Consider the following 17,419-nt stretch of genomic DNA (forward strand, 5'->3'; position numbering starts at 1 on the left):
GGAGTTGGAATTTAGAAAAAAAAGGCTTAGCCTTTAAGCGTTTTGCATGTGTAACATATACTGCTTAAAAGAGGTTGGAAAGGTACAATTTTTTTTTCCTAAATAGCTTCCTTTACCTTAGTGCAGTCCTCCTTCACTTACCTCAGCCTTTGATTTTGCTTTTAAATGTCCTTATTTCTTCTGAGAAATCCTCACTTCCTGTTCTTCTGTCTGTAACTCCACACAGTAATGCGAGGCTTTCTCCCTGGTGTGGAGTGTCGTGCTTGCCCCCTCCCCTGGACTACAGGAGAGTCAGGACGCTCTCTACATTGCAGATAGAGAAAGGAGCTGCGTGTTACTGGGCGTCCTGACTCTTCTGTTTTCCAGGGGAGGGGGCGCGCACGACACTCCATACCAGGGAGAAAGCCTTGCATTACTGTGTGTAGTTACAGACAGAAGAACAGGAAGTGAGGATTTCTCAGAAGAAATAAGGACATTTAAAAGCAAAATCGAAGGATGAGGTAAGTGAAGGAGGACTGCACTAAGGTAAAGGAAGCTATTTAGGAAAAAAATTGTACCTTTACAACCCCTTTAAGCTTGATTGTAATGTTCAAAACACATAGTTCATGACCTACTGATCACTTTCTGAGATTGTGGTGCTTAACCATTTGCCATCTGCCCATAGTAGTTTTACTGCAGGCAAGTGACACAGGCAGGCCAGACAATGTCGCCACCTGTCTTCTAGGATTGGGGTGTGCATGCGCGTGCCTCTTCCCCACACTTGCTGTGATTGGACACAGCAAGTTTGGCAGTATATTTCAGCCGATGATTTCGATTGAAATCAGCTGATGTGTTCAATCACAGTCAGGGTTCTATGTTTACAAAAACACTAAACTCTGTGTGCATAGAAACAGCTAGGTCAGGAAACAAAAGCAGCACATATTACACCCATTGCACATTGTTAGGCACACAGTTAACCCCTTGATTACCCCTTCCCAGTCAGGTTAGTGTTACAAGGTCTCAGGTGTGAATGGGGAACAGGTGTGTTAAATTTGGTGCAACATTTTGCAGCAACATTAAGTATATTTTTAGGCTTGATTTCCATTAATATTTTGAGTGGTCATAACACATTGATGTGTTGTGCAGAGATTTTTATTTACTTATTGTCATCATCCACAAGTAATAGTAGATGTATACATAAGTTGGCCGTGGCCATATTTAGAAGTGCAGAGGTGCTCCATGGATAGGAATTGATGTGGTAATCTGGGATAGCTCATTTTAAGATTGGCAAATGGCAAATATGGGGCCGCTTTGGGTTTCCATGGCAGTTCCCAATTTGAAATTATCTCTGAATGAACAATAATTATTGGGAGAATATAGTATAACTAATTAAGAACCAACTGCTGTTGCATAACTACCAGTAAGTTTATCTTGGTATAGAACAGTGGTTCTCAACCTTTCTAGTGCCGTGGCCCCTTGATACAATTTTCCCAAATTTCCCAAGTTGTGGGGACCCCCAACAATAAAATTATTTTCGAAGTGTGGGCTGTCAGCGCCCAAGGCAAGACAAGTAATTTGCACCCCCAACCCATGGACATTTAGCACTCCCTGAGTCCCTTCCACTTTCAAGAGTATTAAAAACCCTTATAGTACATTTTAGGATATACCACTCTCTTTCTTCTCCTTTCTTTCCTTTTTATCTCTCTCTATCCCAATCTCTCCCCCCCCCCCGCCTATCTCTCTCTATAGCCATCTTTCTTGTTCTTTCTCTTATTATCTCTATTTTTCCTTTCTTCCGCCCCCTCTTTTCCTCTGCCTTCCATGTATTCTCTATTTTTATTTCTTCTCTTACTCTTACTTGGAGGGGGGGGTGGGATGAGTGGCGGTGGTGGGGGAAGTTCTGATCAGCCAACTTAGGTGCTCTTGATCAAGGTCATCTGCTGATCTGAGAACTGTAGTGGGGCCTTTTAATGGCAACTATAAATCACAGGTAGTGTTGCCCACTGTGTCTCCGACTTTGTAGTGTTTTGTAGCAGTGAACAACAAAACCTGGGGAATGCCCAGGGAAAAACCAAGCCTACTTACTGACCAGCTCACAGAACAACCAATTAACCTGTCTAACAGTATGCGTTAAAAACAGGGGTTTTGTACGCACGCATTTGCAAACGCATGCGTGAGCCACAGAGTCGCGTCAAGACACCCTGTAATTTGTGGGCCTAACACTAAACAATGAGTGTCCCCACAATGGAGGCACATGCATTCTAATGGATAGATGAGGGCAGGTGGACTGAAGGGGAGCCACCCCTCCTTAAAGGTGCAGGAGCACACCAAAAACGCAGCATGTAGCACAATGGCTGCAAAGGTGTTGGTGCACTGCTGGACCAATACAAGCACCACAGGTGAAACAAACGTGTCCACCGCCCCATTTATAGCTGGCCATAGCAGTAAGTAGCTTGTAGCAGTGACACCTATGCTGAAGTCAGGAGATAGGGTCTCCTCCAGCCCCTCCCATCTCACAATCCTCACCAGTCAGCTGACATCTAGTCTCTGTCCCCCAGCCATGCCATGAACTGAATGGGTGGCTGCGAAGAGGCTGAGTGGGTGGCCTTGGGCTCCAGGAACAGCCCAGCTGGGTGGCCAGAGGCTCCAGGGACAGCCCTGCTGGGCAGCTGCAAAAAGGCTGGGAGAGTGGTGCGGGCTTCAGGAACAGCCCAGGATTTGGTGACCCTTGGCAAATCATCATTTGACTCCCGAGGGGGTCCCGACCCCAGGTTGAGAACCACTGATATAGAAAGAGACTCTTGTAAATCTTGGTTTACACGATTAAATAACATGAGTGTACCTACAGTAAATGATAAGTTAGGGGTTTCCTTCTTTTGTTTTTGGAGTGTAACAGATTTCTTTTGTATTTTAGACTTTTTTTGTCATTTTTGAAACATGCAGAGGGTTTTAGAAAACATTCTGAATAATTCTAAAAAGTTATATTTTTACATTTTGGAGTCATGTGATATTGCACAGACTCATTTATTATCAATTTACCTTTACATTGTAAAGTGTCTTCCTTTAATTTCCAATAAAGTAAAGCTCCAGGCAATTAATGAACCCTAAAAAGGTATTTTTGTCAAAAGGTAAATCTAACAATCTAACTTTACCTAACTCTGCTGCCCCACTGAAGTAAGCACTCCAGTCCTCATGCACACAATTGGGTTAAGTAAAAATTCTCTTTGATCCGTGATTATGCTCTAGTCCTTCAGTAAATTAACTCCATAGTGTCTGTAGTAGAAAGTTAACATGTGCACTGCCGAAAAATGTGTTTGTTTTCAGTTCATTCGATTTTGTTTTCATTTTTCGGGTCATTCATTATGATCACAATTCATTAATTTGTAAATTCATAAATTTGAAAATCCGAATGAAAATATGTAAATTTGAAAGAATAACTAACTAACTAATAATAACTAACTATTAAATTATAGGTATTGGAATTTCCTTTCAAATTTGGCTGTAAGTGAACATAACTAATAGAAATTCATCAAAAGTTACGAATTATCCGAAATAACGAATGCCACATTTAAAAAAACGGAATGGAACAAATTTATAAAAAAAAATAATAATAGTAATAATAATAATAATAATATGTTTTTATTATTATTATTATTATTATTATTATTATTATTGTTATTTGTTATTATTAATTTGTTCCATTCTATTCGTTTAGATACAGAATTTGTTATTTCAGATAATTCGTAACTTCAGATAAATTCGTATTCGTTACGTTTATTAACAGCCAAATTCAAAAGGAAATTCCAAAACCTATAATTTAATATTTAGTAATAGTTATGTTATTATTAGTTAGTTATTATTTAAGATCTTAACATTTTGGGGTTTTCGAATTTCAAAGTTTTAGAATATTCAAATTTGCAGATATTTGGAAACATTTGTTAAATGGTTTTTCGTTAATTTGGATATTTCCAAATTAACAAATTTGTCTAAATTTGATAAAAAAATGATTTGGAACTAAACGAATTGCACATGTCTAGTAGGCAGTATGTGAAAGGAAAGTTTTAGGGTGAGAAGGCAGATAGTTTAGGCTTGTTTTTTATGGACAAGTTTAATACCTTAAAGTGAAAAATGTTGGCTGGGCCTGTGCAGCCAACATTCTTCACTTTTTGGTTTATCTGGTAGTTGTGGGAACACAATAATTTGGCTTGCTGATATCCAATTATTAATAATTACTAGGAACACCAAGGATAAAGGAGCGTGGGACAACACACATTGGTTTAAGGTTTAATACCTTGCTACAGACATGTACCGGTAATCTTTGTTAAAAGCCATTCGTCATTTCAAGTACATGCATTTTACTGTACTTCAAATAAGGTGGCTTCCAACATAAATTAAACTATTTAAATGCGCACATGAAAAATTAGAAAAACAACGTATGCATATATTTTTTTATATTTTTTTATATTGGTAGTTTATTAGAAATAAATGAAATTGTTCACAAGTCGTATACATAAAATACAGAGGAGTACAAAGTGTTGTAACATGATAATGTAATAAGTGAATCAGGTACCTCTTATTATTTCATTTCTGAAGAGAGAGCATAACAGTACGTTTCAAAACAATAAACACAATCTAGTAGATTATCACAAAAGGTCTCCGAGTGGGGTTTCCAGCGTGGAGTTAGGAAGACCGTGCCAGATTAATTTGTCGGTTATCACATATATGTCCTTATATTACTTTTAAGACATCTTGATCATAGGATAGTACGTAACAAAGAAAAGTAGTATTTAGGAAAAATGCACAGGGGGGATTGTTGAGCTCAGGTATAGTTAGCAACTCTTACTATTGGTAGTAATGCAATTACAATGGTTGTCTTCAAGGTTAGATAACATACATTTATTTACAGAGTAGCCTATCTATCCATTATGTGGTGTGGAAAGGTTCAGCCTTCTGTATTTGTAACCATTTCTCAGTGAATCGGATTCTTTTTCGAAAATCAGAATTCAAACCACGGAGACCAGGTTTTATGAAACCTTTTCGACTCTGTCAATAGCCCAGGCCAAAGTCTCCTCCATTGTACAATTTTCTGAGACCTGGCTCAACCACTCCGACACAGTCAGTGATTGGGTAGTTTTCCAGGAGATTGGAATCAGTGCTTTAGCAGCATTCAGAAAGTGTTTGGTTAATTAATTTTTGTAATGTTTGAGTGGAAAGTTAGAGATATGTAGTAGACAACAGGCAGCAATGAGCAATAATTTGGTGTCTGTAATTTGCTTAATTATTTCCTTGACCTTATTCCAAAACCCGACCAGTCGTGGGCAGTGCCACCAGATGTGTATAAGGGTGCATCTCCAAAAGGTGCTAGGTGTCTGCGGGTTCCACATATTCAGTTTTGCAGGGGTAGTGTACCAATTTGTTAGCAATTTGTATGTTGTTTCAGGAACACTTGTGTGTCAGAATGCATGTGTTTTTGTCCACTGGTTATATGTTATGTCCATCTGAAGAGCCTTCAGCCAATTCCTCCTGAATCTGTCCTCTGTGATGGGATTACAGTTTTGTAACCAGAAGTAGGTGACTGATGTCACACTCTTAAAGTGTGCGCCAGTTACACAGACCGATTTCAGATCTATCAGAGATCTAGAGAAGTCCCTTTGATTTGTTTTACTGTTGGTGTAGCTGCATATTTGGAAGTATGACCAGAGTGGTAAACTGGAGAGCCCACTGTCACTTTTTAGGACAGTGAAATCTTTAAACCTGCCCTTGTGAAAGCAGTGGTCAGATGTTGGAGTAATCGGTTCCCAAACCCAGAGGTAAAATCTGGGTTAGGTGTTAATGGTCTGAGCGGGGAAGTTAATGTAAAGTGTTTCACTATTGTATGGAAATCCAAGGGGATTCAAGGTGATATGCACAGAGGGCAAGGGCTCAATCCTTCTTCTAATGCTACCCAGTTTTTAGTGTCACTATGACAGTGCCAGTCAATTACTCTTGACAAGTGGGAGGATAGGTAGTAATTCTTGAAGTCAGGTAGTCCCATCCCCCAAGCTCCTTTGGGCTAGTCAAGAGTGAGAATTTAATTCGTTTTTTTTTTGTGTTTCCACAGAAATCTACGAAGCATGGTATGTATATTTTTTAAAGAAGCTCTGGGGGATTTGACTGGGAGGGAATATAGCATAGCAAATACAGCAACTTGGGTAGGATAGCCATCTTGAGTGTGACAGCTCTTCCAAACCAGGAGAAGTATCCCGAGTGCCAAGATTTGAGATCTCTCTCTACTGTCTGGAGAAATGGTGGGAAATTTTGATCATCGAAGATATCATTTGGGTCAGCTAGGCTCCCAGGTACTTCAGTGTCGTTCCCTCCCATTTAAAAGGACAGTTTTCTTGGATCTTAAGGAGGTTGTTGCCTGACATGTTAATATTCATGGCTTCTGAGATTTTGAGTAGTTTTATTTTAAGATTTGTAACAGATCCATAAAATGTGATTGCTAGGTATTGTGGTATGTTGTTGTATTATGAAGAACAATAGGTAATGTGCATATGCAGAAATCTTGAACTCTCTGTCTAGAAGCCAGAACCCATTCACTGAATCATCAATGACAAGATGATTAATAGTAAAGATAAGGGGCAACCCTGCCTTGTCCCATATGGTATCTCTACTTTCTACAACAGGGAACCAATCATTTTTATTCTGGCTGAAGGGTTTTGATACAGAGCGGTGATCCATGCCATCATGTGTGAGCCCAATCCTATGTGATAGCACATGGCGAACATGAAGTCCCAAGATACCCTATCAAAGGCCTTCTCTGTGTCCATGGACAGGAGAAGGCCCTTGATATACTGGGGATGAGAGGCATATGTTAGGAGAAGAGCTTTTATGATATTATCTTTGACCTCCCTACCTGGCATGAAACCCACTTGTTCCGGACCTATCAAGGCAGATAGGAGTGGTCTTAACCTGGTCGCTCAAATCTTTGCTAGTAGAATAAGGTTCAGTAATGAAATAGGCCTATACCTGGAGCAGTTGTTAGGGTCTTTGTTGGGTTTGGTTATAACAGTGATATAGGTGGAGAGAAAATCTGGAGGTGTTAATGTGTTCAGAAATGTTTTGTAATAGATGGAGGAGAAGCCATCTGGGTCTGGACTTTTCACCGACTTTAAATCCTTAATGACCTGACCGATTTCCATGGGGGTGATCAGTTCCTTTAATGGGGATATGTCTGCTTCTGTTAATTTGGGAAGATCGCTCTTATTTAGGTCTCAAATAGCTTGGGCCTTGTCACCCTTCATCTCGGATGGCCTAAGTTGTGTGGGGAGGTTATACAATTTAGTGTAGTAGCTGTGGAAATGTGTCGCAATGGCTTCTGTAATAACATCCAGGGAGCCATCTTGTCATCTGATGCCCATTATATTCTTAGTGGTGTTGGGTTCCCTCAGGGCTCTAGCGAGAAGTCAATCTGTTTTGTCACTTGCTTCATAATAAATTTTCTTTTTAAATAATAATAAGTGCTTAGTTTTAGCTTCCAGTATATATTGTAATGTTTCCATGTCTCTAGTAGTTTTGTTGCTGACAGTGTGGTTAAAGATTGTTTATGTCTAGCCTCTAGTTGCAAGATTTTTTTCCCGTCAGTCATTTAATCTCTTTTTTTTTGTTGCTTTTTATTGTATGCCCCCCCCCCCCCCAATGGAGCACTTGTGAACCTCCTAGAATGTCAATGGATCAATATCTAGGGTTTCATTAAGTTTGAAGTATTCAGTGAGTGATGTGGCAACTTTGGGGAGTAATATGGGGCTCATGAAGAGCAATGCATTCAATCGACAAGTGTTTGAATTGGTTATGGGGGTGATAAGATCTACTGTCAGTGAAATAGGGGCATGAGCCAAAATTGATTGAATCCCGATCTGTGCTCCTGTGGTTTCACAGGTCTCTCTGTGAGATAAAAAGATGTGAGAAAATTATCATGGTCATCTGTGGTCACCATAGTCAGTCCTGAGCAACAGACACTGGAGAGTGTGAATGGAGACATGGCTGAAGCTGGCTGGAAATTACCTGCAGCATTGATATGCAACCAAGGATGCAAAAAAGTGAAACCTGTATGAAATTATATAAAACAAATATATGACACTATTTTAGAACAAGGTGTTTCAACAAAATGTCACCCAGCTGGGGTCCTATAAGTAAGCATGTACTGTATAAATATACAGATTTGTTATTTAGGCAAAATAGGAGAAAAGCAGCAAAGTAACAATATGTAGCCTATAAGAATTATTAAACTCCTTTACAATGGTTTTAATATTCTTTTTCGTCCAGTAGGTGGCAACATTACAATACTTTATTTTACTTACAACGAAAACGTTGTACTGCCTATTTTATTATAATTATAGTTTGTCTGATTACATTTAAAAAATACATTCTTATGTTTTATAATTTTGAAATATTTTATTTAAAAAAAAGTAAGCAGTTGATTTGCTGACATACTTTTGTTTGACAATTTTATACGGCATCAATTGTGTTTTACATAGGTTGATTTGGCAAATAACCATGCAAGCAGATAGCAATGTGTTTACTGGTTACAGGTACACAATGATAATTCCTATTTTTTCCTTAAAGTCTCCAGAATTTTTCTTCTGTATTACATTTTTAATACAGATACAGTTGTCCATTTTTATTGTAATTATTCATGTTTTTTTTTATTTGTTATATATTTTATATTCAAATCATAAGTTAGTAAAATTTCATAATGAGACATAAATAGTAATTTCTGTCTCTGTCCTGAAAAATTGAATTTACAAATTTATTCTATGAAATGAACTCAATAAAATTAATGTTGGTGCCTTTCCGAAATGCATTTTGAATAGATGACCTTACCTCACTTCAATAAATTCAGAACCAAAATGAAATTAAAGGGGGGAATACACATGCCTGCCCTTAAAAGCTACTGCTTGTGTAAAGCTGGAAATCATGGCTGGAAATAAAGAAATTAAAATACAACTCTCAGTGAAGCCCCAGTACTACACTGGAGACCCCAATTAGTACCTGCACGTACCTGTAGATGCATGCTGGCTATTTTAGCAGCTTGGGCTTTACAATTTGGACAATTGCCATTGTTAATAAAAAGTAATGTTCAAAGAAAAATCCAGCACAAATATCCAGCTAGTCAGCACAAAATATCTAAATACATAAAATCAACTTTTAAGACTTTTTAGTTGCATATATTTGCAAGTACATGCAGGGCCTGGTTGCCTCATCAAGGCACATTTGCAAAATGTGATCACTAACTGTGCTATCAACCTTGGGTGAAAAAATGTATATATATATATATATATATATATATATATATATATATATATATATATATATATTTTTTTTTTTTATTTTTTTATTTTTTTTCATTTACCCTTTCTTTTATTATACTGTGTATATTTATTTTAATATATTGAGAGAATTCACAATGATACAGCAAAAGTCATAACCTCCTTAAAGGTACAGAAGCACTCTACAAGCCTAGAATACCTGATTACACCCAAGGTGCAAACTGAAAACCAGTAAGTTTGGACAGTTTGGGTAGTTCCTCTCCCATAGGTTTCTAAGGGGCAGTAATGCACCTATCATAGCTATGTGGCAGCAGGGACATGCAGGAGACAAAAGGGGGAAACGACCACCACTTCAGTCCAATTGCATGGTCCGACTCTCCTACGTCAGCCAGCTGTGGCTGCAGGGGAGAGGAGGGGGCACTGACAATGGCTGGGACATAGAAGCCTATGAATGACGTCACTGTTCCCAAATTTCCCAGCTGGTGCCGAACTCTCCCTCCTGTCTGCATCCACCGCTGGCTTACAAACGGGAGATCACCTGACCGGACCAGAGCAATCTGAAAATGTGCAAAGCATCTACATCTTTCTTTATAAGACACAAAATCAGACATTGTGTAAAAAGTCTGTTTGATCTTTGTATGCACAGATCCCCTTCTTCTTCCACTGACTCCAGAACATGTGCGAATAAGACAGAGCCTTTGGAGTCAGGCTACATATGCTCAGTTTGGTGTGTATTGCTAGAGAGTTTTTTTCTTGGGAGAGTGCATGTGATTAGCACAGGGCCAATCAGCACTGTCCAGACATCTCCAGACATAGGGTCAGGAGCCCTGCAGGCTCAGAGGACAGTTCAGTATAACATGAAATCTCCTTCTACAAGCCTGGCCATTGTTTCCTGTAACAGTTAATTGTTTGTTTTGAAGAAGTCCATTGTTTTGAGAACAGCAGGTACAGGGCACTCCGGTATTGTATTGGACAGAAAAGAGGGATGAAAACCGTAATTGGCAAAGAATGGAGATTGTTTTGTGGCTGAATGAACAGAATTGTTGTAAGAGAATTTGGGTAAAGGAAGTAGGGAAACCCAGTCATCTTGTGAAAATGAAGAGAAACAGCGTAGATAGTGTTCAAGTGTTTGATTGGTTCTTTCTGTTTGTCTGTTTGTTTGTGGATGGTAGTCTGATGAAAATGAAAGTTCAATCCCAAGAGATTTACATAAAGACCTCCAGAAACTGGAGGTTAACTGGACCCCTCTGTCAGACACGATATTTGCCAGAAACCCCATGAAGCCTCATAATCTCCCTGATGAAGATTTGTGCGGTTTCTTGGGCTGATGGTTTACCTTTCATAGGAAGAAAATTAGCCATTTTAGATAGTCAGTCGTCTACCACAAAAATAGTACTTTAGCCCTCAGATGGGGGCAGTTCCACATTAAAGTCTATTGAAATCATATTCCAGGGTCTATTCGGGACAGATAACGGTTTCAACAGACCCCAAGCCCTGGATTTGCTGCTCTTGTTGTGGATACAAGTAGTGCAGGATTCCACATACCTCCTACAGTCTTTCTCCATCTCCGGCCACCAAAATGTTCATTGCACCAGTTCGGAAGTTTTACTAATGCCAAATGCCTGCTAGCATGTGATCATGGCACAGCCCTAAGGTGGAAATTTGGAGATCCTCTGGTACAAATATTTTGTCTTCGTACCAAAGCAGTCCGTCTTTTGCCAGTAAAGTGACCCTGGATGATGGGTAGCTCCCCACTAAGGCTTGTTTGATCTGATTCATTAACCACTTAAGGACCAGTGCATGACTATATACGTTGACACAATGGCTCCTGTAGGGCAGATGGATGTACCTGTATGTCCCCTTTAAGATGCGGAATTGTGGACGCACAAGCTCCATGAGTCTGACCGCGGGTCCTGCGGACTCGATGTTCGTGGGGATACCCGCGATCATCTCACAGAGAGGAAGAACAGGGAAATGCTGATGTAAACAAGCATTTCCCCACTCTTCCTAGTGATAGGACACTGATCACCACTCCCTGTAATCGGGAGAGGTGATTCGTGTCATGTCACACATAGCCCATTCCCCCTACAGTTAGAAGCACTACCTAGGACACACTTAACCACTTCAGCGCCCCTACTGGTTAACCCCTTCACTGCCAGTGTAATTTTTACTGTAATCAGTGCATTTGGTGTCAAAATGGTGTCAAAATTATCCAATGTGTCGCCATAATTTCGCAGTCACGATGCTGCCATTACTAGTAAAAAAAAAATTATTAATAAAAATGCCATAAAACTATCCCCTATTTTGTAGACGTTATCTTTTGCACAAACCAATCAATATACACTTATTACAGTGGTAGTGGGGGCATTTTATAGTCCATTGCATAGTCCAAAGGGAATTACAAGATATTCGAAATGCGAAATGCCCAAAATGTGTACAGAAATCTGTCTTCCATTCTTTGCCTTCTCGTATACAGACCCAGTTATAGGCATCTTGAAGGTCCAGTTTCTTAAATATGGTGGCAGTGCCAAGCCTTGGGCACTAGTGGAAGAGGATAGCGATTTTTAACTGTACACATCCAGGAAGTCATGGTAAACTGCTGGTACAGATTGACAGGCCTCAGAGTCTGTGTCAAGGCATAGTAGAGAAGGTTGGTCACAAGGGGTTCGCAAGCAGTGCTGGATGCAGTAGGGGGAGAGAAACTTAATTTCCTCTGTGGCCCAGTTGATATAGGGATTGTGGGCCTTTAGCAAAGGCATGCCAGGAATGACCGTAAACAGGGGAGAAGTGATGGCATCCAGGCGTAGCAGTTCTTGGTGGTCCTTGGTAATAATGGCAGATAGCGGAACTGTCTTGTGGGTAACTACTCCGGACTAAATGGTGGTCTGCCAGGTGTATGGAAAGTCTCTTAGCTTTAGGCTGCAGTGGGATATGATGTTTTTCAGCGAAGTCCACAAAACAGCTACAGGCCCCGAAATCAATAATAGCGGCAGTCTGGATAGTCCTTCCTGGCAGCTCCAACAAAATGGAAAAAGCAAAGTGAGCAGAATTGCTGGGCAAGTTCGGAGTTGAAGAAGAAGTAACTGAGAGGCACTTACAGAGTTTAACTGGGCAAGACCTCAGGTTATGTCCTGATTCCCCACAATACAAGCAGAGTTTCTAATGGCACCGACGTTGGCGCTCTTCAGTGGTGAGTGAAGGGCGAAGTAGGCCAAGTTGCATCGGTTCTGGGGCATCAGGGACGGATGTGGCAGGGGCTGGCGGAGCAGGGTTGAAGGATCTGGGCACTCGTGGTAGCATCCCTGCTGGACTTGACTGGCCCGTGGCTCTTTCTGACCTTCGTTCTCTCAGGCGGCAATACATTTGGATAGATAAGTTAATAAGGGCTAGTTCGTCCTTGAGGGGTTCAGAGAGGCCCATATGTAACTGGTAGCATAGAGCAGCATCGTTCCAGCTAGTGTCGGAACCCCACCATCTGAATTCTGAAACATAATCTTCAACCGCTCTGCGACCTTGTTGAAGTGTATGAAGAGCTTCTTCTGATGTATTAACGTACCTACACTATCACTTTTTTAATTTATTCTTATTATTATTTTGGTTAGCGCGAATTTTTTTCGTTTCTGTAGCAGTTTGTTGGGAGTCTTCATACAGTTGTATTCAAAATTATTCAACCCCCACTGAAATTGATTGTTTTGCCCAGTTTGACATTGATTTTGATGATCCTGTCATCCTGCTTACAATTAAATCAAAGAGGCACGTGTAGGTCAGACAAATATAACATAACATTTATAATGAAATAACCACAAATGTCTTTTCTGTGCTCACATCATTATCAGTTTTATTCAACCCCCAATTGACATTCAATCTTAGTACTTAGTACAACATCCTTTTACAGTTATAACAGCTTTTAAACTTGAAGCATAGCTTGACACAAGTGTCTTGCAGCGATCTACGGGTATCTTCGCCCATTCGTCATGGGCAAAAGCCTCCAGTTCAGTCACAATCTTAGGCTTGCGCACTGCAACTGCTTTCTTTAAGTCCCACCAGAGGTTCTCAATCGGATTTAAGTCTGGTGACTGCGATGGCCACTCCAAAATGTTCCAGCCTTTAATCTGCAACCATGCTCTAGTGGACTTGGAGGTATGCTTGGGATCATTGTCCTGTTGAAAGGTCCAACGTCTCCCAAGCCTCAGGTTTGTGACGGACTGCATCACATTGTTATCCACTATCTCCTGGTACTGAAGAGAATTCATGGTACCTTGCACACGCTGAAGCTTCCCTGTACCTGCAGAAGCAAAACAGCCCCAAAGCATGATTGACCCCCCACCATGCTTCACAGTATGCAAGGTGTTCTTTTCATCATAGGCCTTGTTCTTCCTCCTCCAAACATAGCGTTGATCCATGGGCCCAAACACTTCTAATTTTGTTTCATCAGTCCACAGAACACAATCCCAAAACTTCTGTGGTTTGTCCACATGATTTTTGCATACTGCAGTCGACTCTTCTTATTCTTTGGAGACAGCAAGGGGGTGCGCCTGGGAGTTCTGGCATGGAGGCCTTCATTACGCAGTGTGCGCCGTATTGTCTGAGCAGAAACTTCAGTACTCACATCTGACAAATCTTTTGTCAGTTCCTCAGCAGTCACAAGGGGACTTTTCTCCACTCTACGCTTCAGGTAGCGCACAGCAGTCGAAGTCAGCATCTTCTTTCTGCCATGACCAGGTAGCGTTTCAACAGTGCCCTTTGGCTTGAATTTGCGAATGATGCTTCCTATGGTGTCTCTTGGTATGTTTAACATCTTTGCAATCTTCTTATAGCCATTGCCCTTCCTGTGAAGAGTAATCACCTCTTCTCTTGTCTTCCCGGACCATTCTCTTGACTTCACCATGTTTGCAACCACACCAGTAAATGTCTAGAAGGAGCTGAGTATCACAGTAATTTTAAAGCTGCCTGATTGGTGCTTATTAGGCTTTATTGCTGCTCCCTGACATCCACAGGTGTTTTCAATACCTGATTGAAAACACTTCAATGAACCTCTGTTCTTCAGAGTGATAGTCTTTAAGGGGTTGAATAATTGTGTAAATGAAGAATTCACAAAATAAACATTTACTACTGTATTACAAAACCAATTGATGTCATTTTAGTTGCATATGGTTCTTTAAGAAGTCCTTGTAGGATTTCATTCTGAATACAATTACAAATGTACACTAAATTGCCTAAAACCCTTTACAGCATTGGGGGGTTGAATAATTTTGAACACAACTGTACAACTGAGATCATATGATCTCTTTTCCCTGAAGAATCCTTATGTGGAAAAATTCATTGGGTGGAGTCACTATCCTAGACGCTATTATACTTGAGCCAGTCAAGCTATGTGCTGTGGTTGTGCTTTTTTAATTTTTGTTTGGAACTTTGGGCCAGATTCACGTATCTGGGCGCATCTTTGTGCTGGCGTAGCGTATCCTATTTACGCTACGCCCCGCAACTTAGACAGGCAAGTACAGTATTCACAAAGCACTTGCTCTGTAAGTTAAGGCGGCGTAGCGTAAATTGGCCGGCGTAAGCCCGCCTAATTCAAAGTAGGCTGGTAGGGGGCGTGTTGTATGGAAATGAATCGTGACCCCATGTAAATGAAGCACTGATCGTACGGTGCATGCGCGCGCATGCTCAGTATTACGTTGAATTTACTCCAAAAGATACGCCGGCTCCATTCATACGACGTGAACGTAATCTACGCCCTATCCCCATTCACTTACGACTTACGCAAACAACATTAAATACGACGCTGTTCACGCGCCCATACCTTAACACCCCTGTTTTATGAGGGGTAAAGTTACCCTGGACGTACGACTTACGTAAACAGCGTATCGGGCGCAAGTACATTCGTGAATTGGCGTATCTAGGTCGTTTGCATATTCGACGCGTAAATCTACAGAAGCGCCCCTAGCGGCCAGCGTAAATATGCACCCAAGATACGACGGCATAGGAGACTTACGCCGCTCGTATCTTGGCAACAGTGAGGCGTATCTGATTCTATGAATCAGTCGCATAGATACGACGGCGCACATTTGGACTTACTACAGCGTACGTGGAGATACGCCGTCGTAAGTCCTTTGTGAATCTGGCCCTTTGTTTTTTGCTTGATGTTATGTTATGATTTGGAGCAATAAATCTTTTAAACAAACTGCACCATGAAGCCTTTCTCTTTCTGCCCCTATAAAATACCGGTATGGTAAGCAAGTTTGGATATCCATTTGATGTGTAAAATCCATTGAAAAAGGAGTTTTGCATAGCACAGACGGGACATCTGCACCTTCATTGGAAACCTCAGATGCTGATCCCTATCTGGCTGATGTGGTAGCGCACTATTTTTGTTTTACACTTTTATGGACTGAATATTTAAGGTTTTTTAGTTGCTGCACCACTTTTTAAACCATCTTGATCATTATTAATTTGCAACACATTTGTTCACTTGTTCATTTATTTATTTAGTTTTATAGGGTTTAGCACAGATTTTTTCCTTTTACACCTTCATACAACTGAGCCATGGCTTCAAAGAATGAGGCTAAGTCCATTAAAGATGCATCCTTTTGCTCAAGAAGATGGTGAGCCCAGGACTGCGGATTCTCCCTGCAGTAAGGAAATGACAAAGCCGACCTTAGTTGCTTCCAGAGAAAAAGTGCATGACTGTAGTGCAAAGTAAAGTTTGCATGTGTTCCCAAAGGCTCTGAATTTGCTGCGTTCTCCAAGAAATGTTTCCGGGGGTTGGGACTATGGGCTCAGGAGGAAGCATAACGACTGCAGGAGCAGAAGAGGTCCCTGGTGAGGAGGTGGATGCTTGTGCAGGCCCCTGGGTGGCTGTTGAGGAAGACAGAGTTTGTATACGTCCTTCCAACTGGGTATAGCCTTCTTGTAAGTCCTTAACCTCCCTGGCGGTATGATTCTGTCTGGAATTACGTACCAAAAGTGGTACAATTATTTTGCAAGGAAATTTGGCGTTTTATACTGTAGGCCTGCAATTCTTAGGAATAACTCATTTAAATCTGACCAAACAAGAGTGTAGTAGGCATCCCGGGTATGATTTTTTTTTAATAAATAATTATAAATAATTATAACAAATAATAATATAATTATAATAAAAATTATTGAATAATGTAATCAACTCAAAATCACTGAAATTTGCTCAGTTGCAGAATTGTCGCTGTCATTACTTTTATTTCCCCACAAATCGCTATCGCACAATTCTGCAAGTGATTATAATTTATTATCGCTGTTTTATATCTGCTCTAAAACCATTTTTGACATAAAGGGACACTTTTGGACAATCTACAGTTTTCAGGCAGAAAGAACAGTTTTTATTATAAAAGAACATGTAGGGCACTGGGCAGACCACTAGGGACAAGGGGGGTGTGTATTTTTTACATACAGTACTGTAATCTATAAGATTACAGTATACTGTATGTAATGTGTTTGTTTACTTTTTTTAATTTGGCGCCGTTCTCCGCCCCCGTGCGTTGTAACATCACAGGGAACGGAGATCGGCGGCACACGGGGACACTGTGAATCGAGCGAGGTCCCGCTCGCTCACACAGCTCGGTGGCATCACTGGATCCAGGGACAAGGTAAGTAAGTTGTCTGTGGATGCTGCGAGCAGGTAAGACGCGCCACTGCACGCTCTGCACATCTACCCCGAGCGTGACTCGGGGATACCGATCCTAGCATGAAAAATCCACCCTGAGTCACGCTCGGGGATACCGCCAGGGAGGTTAACAGCCTGTGTCAGGCCTGCTAGATGCTGGCAAAGTTCCTCCAAAAGAGAGGGTCCTAGCACAGGCTCAGACGTGGTTGTCTGCTACTGTCACGTACCTGGTGGTAGAGCCTGATATGCTGAGGATGGCCTCTCCTACATCTCTGACTTGAGGCCCCTGGTAGAGCAGACAGGAGGTGCAGGAGTGCAGTCACACGAGTGCCTGGCAAAATCGCTGACAGTGGAGCTGGACTGGAACCCCTGAATGAGCTGTGGAGGTACACCAGTACAGCAGAAGACCAGGAGCAGTGGCTAGCAGGAATATTGAACTGGCTTGGAACTGGAACACCACAGGCAGAGGAGCAGAGGAGCAGCTGCAAGT

The sequence above is a fragment of the Rana temporaria genome, chromosome 5 (genome assembly GCF_905171775.1).
Source record: "Rana temporaria chromosome 5, aRanTem1.1, whole genome shotgun sequence".
In the NCBI taxonomy this organism is placed as follows: domain Eukaryota; kingdom Metazoa; phylum Chordata; class Amphibia; order Anura; family Ranidae; genus Rana; species Rana temporaria.